The following is a 6,003-nucleotide window of genomic DNA, read 5'->3' as shown; positions in this document are numbered from 1 at the left end:
GAACAGTGTTAGCAAAGTGGAACAGGTTGAAAGAGTATGTCATGTATTAGGAACCAATTTATTTTTAAGGTTAGAATAAGGAGAGGCAGGATTTTATAATCCTAAACTCTAAATTTCTTTAGATTATCTCTGTAATCCAAGTAGAGAATGAACAAATGATCTAATATGGGTAGCTCTAACTTAATGATTGCATTTCACATGCAATTTCTCTTTTTTACCTCAAGTTGAATCACTGAATTCAAATGTGGATTTTTTTCAAAAAGGAATTATGAATTTTGCCATGGCCAGGTCTCTCTGAACCTTGTACCTCTTCTCCATCAGTTAAACGGCCAAACAGATTCCTGAGAAATAATGTTAGAAATGGTGCGATTTGGGGTGAGGTTACCTTTGTTTATAAGGAACAGAAAGCCAGACTCAACAATAAGGGGATATGTGTTTTTCACATAACAAATCTTTAGGTAGGCCAGTTATACTATTGGTTATTTCAGTAAATAAATGACTTCATTAAGGACACTTTCCATTATTATGTTCAACTGTCTTTGACATGTAACACCCTTCTCAGTCACCAAATGGCTTTAGCAGCTTCAAATATTGTAAAGTTTCACAAAAGGCTCTAAAAACCTGCAAGTGAAGAAAAGGTATATTCCTTCCAATCTCTCTCTCTCTCTCTCTCTCTCTCTCTCTCTCTCTCTCTCTCTCCTATTCTCCTATTTTAGGAGTATTTAAATAATGACAAAACAAAGAAGAATGTATGCAGTATTATCAAATTATTTAGAAGCTAATGTATTTGGACTCTATAATTACAAGATCTCATTATCTATAGCCCTTCCAATATTTATTGTTAAGGTAAAACAATCATTCCCAGGAGCACTACCTGTTCCCCCAGTAGATATTCCCACTGATGCTATTGGCCCTGATTGGGTCATATGCCCACCCATGAACCGATCGCTGGTAAGGGGATTTAGATAACAATCATAGGCTTAAATCAATCTTAATTTTTTAAAAATTTATTAGGCTGACATAGGTAAACAGCATCTTAGGTGTCAAAAGTTGAGCTTCTTCCACCAATTGCATTGGTCAGGAAAGAACAAAAACTTGAGCTATAGCACCACTTACTGGAAAACAAAAGAAATACCTCTACTTATCAAGCTGCTGAATTTGTTCAAATCAAAAATGGTACCTAAATAGGAAAGATGTTCACTACTTCAAATGCACCAGCAGAGACCAACCTATCAAGTACCATGAATAACCATGGTAACACAGTATCAAAAGGAAAATGACAGTTTTCCAGAATTAAACTCAAAGTCATGGAAGATTATAATCGAAATGATAGAGAATTCAAAATAGCAGTCATGAGCAAACTAAGCAAGATACAATAAAACTCATAAAGGCACCTCAATAAACACAGAAATAAAATTAATGGACAGAAATATTTTACCAAGAAGATCAAAACTCTAAAAAAATCTAAGCAGAACTTCTGGAGCTGAAAGAACTCAAATAAAATGAAGAATGCATTGAAAAGCACTGGAAATATAGAATATCACATGAAGCAGAAAATTAGCAAGCTCAAAGACAGAAATCTAGAAATGATTCAGGTGGAAAAAAGAGAGGACTGAGATTTTTATTTATTTATTTTTATTGATTTTGGAGAGAGATGGAAACATCAATGATGAGAGAGAATCATTGATCGGTTGCCTCCTGCATGCCTCACACTGGGGATCAAGCCCGAAACCCAGGCATGTACCTTGACCAGAAATTGAACCTTGACCTCCTGGTTCATAGGCTAGAGGACTAATATGTTTAAATTAAAGAAGCCATTGTTCCTTTGCTGAGCCCTCCCCTTGCAGTTGCAGGCAGGTGCCATATCTGAGTCTCCATCAACCTGCCTAACACTGTTCAACCTGCCCTGGCAATTCCCTGACACTTCACCCCACCCAATTTGCAGGCCCACCCAAACCACTTCCAGTATGTTTTCCATAGAAATTGCCTGTCTTGGCTCATGTATTGGACTTTCCTCAAATCTCTCAAAGGCTCACAAACCCCAAACAAGCAGCCTCTGGCCTGGGCATGCTTTCACCTCTTATTAAGTAGCCCCACATCCGGCATTAGAAGCAGCCAGCCTTGGTTCACAGCTTAGCCTCTCCCAACACCTCCAATCCCAGCACAAGTGGCCACCATCTGAACATAACTTTTCAGCTCATTCCAGGTGGCCATGAGCAAGGCAAAGGCAATGGCTGACTTTGGTCTGCACTTCCTGGGAGGCCCAGAGCTGGCACAAATAATTCTAAAAATTTTGTGGACCCACAAAAGACTGCAAATAGCCAAAACCATCTTTTAAAAAAAAGCAAAGTTGGAGATATAACACTACCTGATATCAAACTATGCTACAAGGCTATAGTACTCAAAGCTGCAGGGTACTGGCATAAAAACAGAAATATAGAAATTATTCAGATGGAAAAAAGAGAGGATTAATATTTTTCTTTATTTATTTTTATTGATTTCAGAGAGGAAGGGAGAGGGAGAGAAAGAGGAACATCAATGATGAGAGAGAATAATTGATCAGCTGCCTCATAAATCAATGGAACAGAATAGAGAGCTCTGAAATAAACCCTCACATATAAGGCCAATTAATCTATGAAAATGAGACAAGACTATAAAATTGAGTAAAGACAGTCTCTTCAATAAATGGTGTTGGGAATACTGGACAGATGCACGCAAAAAGTAAAACTAGACCACTTGCTTACACTGTGTATAAGAATAAACTCAAATAGACTGAAGACTTAAATATAAAACCTGAAAACATAAAACTTTTAGGAGAAAACATAGGCAGTAAATTCTTTAAAATCACTTTTAGAAATATTTTTGTATGTCTCCTCAGGTAATGGAAAGAAAATAAAAAATAAGGAAATGGAAAATGTACAGCAAACTAAAAAATGTTTTGCACAGTGAAGGAAACAATCAACCAAATGAAGCCAACCTACTCAATGGCAGAAGATATTGGTCAATGGCACCTCCAATAAGGTGTTAATATTCAACCTGATGGGATATGACATTTACAAATTATATTTCTGGCCGAAACCGGTTTGGCTCAGTGGATAGAGCGTCGGCCTGCGGACTCAAGGGTCCCAGGTTCGATTCCGGTCAAGGGCATGTACCTTGGTTGCGGGCACATCCCCAGTAGGGGGTGTGCAAGAGGCAGCTGATCGATGTTTCTCTCTCATCGATGTTTCTAACTCTCTATCCCTCTCTCTTTCTCCCTGTAAAAAATCAATAAAATATATATATTTTTTAAAAAAGTACAAATTATATTTCTGCTAAGGGGTTAATATCCAAAATATATAAAGAATGCATACAACACAATAGCAAACATATAATAAAAAAGCAACCGTATTAAAAATGGGCTGAGGAACTGAATAAATATTTTTCCAAAGAGAATATACAGGCATATGAAAAAAATGCTCAATTTCACTAATTATTAGCAAAATGCACCTCAAAATCAAAATGAGATATCATGTGTTACCTGTTAGAATGGCTATTATAAAAAAGATAGATAACAAGTGTTGATTATAGCCATTCTAATAGGTGTGAGGGGATATCTCAGGGCGGTTTCATTTGCATTTCCTTGATGATTAATGATGTTGAGCATTTTTTTACATTTTTTTTGGCCTTCTGTATGTCTTCTTTGGAGAAGTGTCTATTTAGGAACTTTGCCCATTTTTTAAATTGGATTGTTTGTCTTCCTTTGTTAACTTGTGAGTTCCTTATATATTTTGGAGATGTATAATTGGTGAACATGTTCTCTCATTCAGTGTGTTATCTTTTTATTTTGTTGATGGTTTTCTTTGCTATGTGATAATAGCCATCTTATTATGTGTGAGATGGTATCTTATTATGGTTTGGATTTGCATTTTCCTAATGACTAGTGATGTTGGGGATGTTTTCATGTGCTTATTGGATATTGGTCTATCTTCTTTGGAGATGTGTCTCTTCAAATCTTTGTCCATTTAAAATTTTTAATTTTTTGAATTTTAAGTGCTCTTCATATATTCTGAATACCAGATGCTTATCAGTTGTGTGATTTGCAAATATTTTCTATTCTGTGGGTTCTTAACATTTCTATGATAATGTCCTTTCATCCATAAAAGTTTATAATTTAGATGAAGTTCAACTTATCTCTCTTTTGTTGTTTGTGCTTTCTACATCATATCTGTGAATCCATTACCAAATCCAAGTCATAAAGTTGTGCCCCTGTTTTCTTGTAAGAATTTTATATGCACCCCTATGTTCATTGCAGAGTTCTTTACAATAGCCAAGGTTTGGAAGCAGCTCAAGTGCCCATCTATACTAATAAAAGGGTAATATGCTAATTAGACCGGGAGACCTTCCGGAGGTCCTTCCAGACAAAGTCATGGTGGCAGGGCCGAGGCAGAGGCAGTTAGGGGTGATCAGGCTGCCGGGGGGCCAGTTGGGGGCAAGCAGGCCAGCAGTGGGGGTCAGTTGGGGGTGAGCAGGTTGGCGGGGGGCAGTTGGGGGTGATCAGGCTATCAAGGGGGGGCAGTTGGGGGCAAAAAGGTTGGTGGGGGGCAGTTGGGGGTGAGCAGGCAAGCAGGCAGAGTGGTTAGGGGCAATCAGGCAAGCAGGCAGGTGAGCAGTTAGGATCCAGCAGTCCTAGATTGTGAGAGGGATGTCCTACTCCTGGTTTAGGCCTGATCCCACAAGGTCCCAGATTGGACAGGGTGCAGGCCAGGCTGAGGGACACCTGTCCATGCACCAGGCCACTAGTCAGTAGATAATTTCATGCACCAGGCCACTAGTCAGTAGATAAGTGGATAAAAAAAGCTGTGGTACATTTACACAATGGCCATAAAAAAGAAGGAAATCTCACTTTTTGTGACAGCATGGATGGACCCGGAGATTAGTATGCTAAGTGAAATAAGGCAGTCAGAGAAAGACAAACACCATATGATCTCACTTATATGTGGAATCTAATGAACAAAGTAAATAGACGAACAAAATAGAAACAGAGGCATGAATACATGGAACAGACTGACAGCTGTCAGAGGGTGTGTGTTGGGGGGAACTGGATGAAAGAAGGTGAAGGGATTAGCCAAAGAACATATATGCATAACCCATAGACTCAGACAAGAGTGTGCTGATGGCCAGAGGGAAGGGGGGCCGGGGGCTTGGTGGAGGTGGGCAAGGGGGGGAATGGGGACATCTGTAATAGTGTCAATAATAAAAATAAAGTTTAAAATTATGTTAAATCCATAAATTGGGATTTTGTGAAGCCTTTAAAAAGATTTAAAAATGAGAATAAAGAATGTGTTATCTGGAAAACTTGCCAAGCTGTATGATTAAGTTCAAAACAAAACAAAACAAAAAGCTAAGTATAAAAACTGAATATTTCATAGAGTTCTTAAAAATTCCTAGTTAAATAATACATTAAAACCTCAAATAAAACCAAAAAATCATAGTGTATTCTCCTTCCAAATGATTCTTATTTTTCATTTTATGAGAATGTTGCAGAAACTCCAAGATTCTTGTCCTTAGATATGTACTTAGGCCAAGGAAGGGGGAGGTGAGGGAGAGTGGAGGTGGGCAAAGAGAGGGAGGGCAGGAAGACTCCTGCAATAATGTCAACATAAAAAAAAGTTTTTTAAACTTTTATTGTTAAGAGTATTACAGATGTTCCCCCATTGCCCTCCTCTATCAGGTTCCTGCTTTGTCCCAGGCCTTCATCACCCTATTGTCTGTGTCCATAGGTAATGCATATATGCATATAAATTCTTTGGTTAATCTCTTCCCGCCCCGCCTCCCCTCTTCCCTTTGAGATTCAATTGACAGAGAAGTCCTTTATATTTCCACATAGAAGAGAAAAAGTCTTGACCTTCGAGATGAAAGCTCATTTCCTAAAGAAATCACAATGAATTAACCAACTTCTCAATTTAAAAAAAAATATGAAAACCGATTAATGTCACCCAGAGGTGAGTTCAGTTTTGTTCT

The sequence above is a fragment of the Cnephaeus nilssonii genome (genome assembly GCF_951640355.1).
Source record: "Cnephaeus nilssonii genome assembly, chromosome: X".
Taxonomy (NCBI): domain Eukaryota; kingdom Metazoa; phylum Chordata; class Mammalia; order Chiroptera; family Vespertilionidae; genus Cnephaeus; species Cnephaeus nilssonii.
This window is presented reverse-complemented; position numbering follows the sequence as displayed.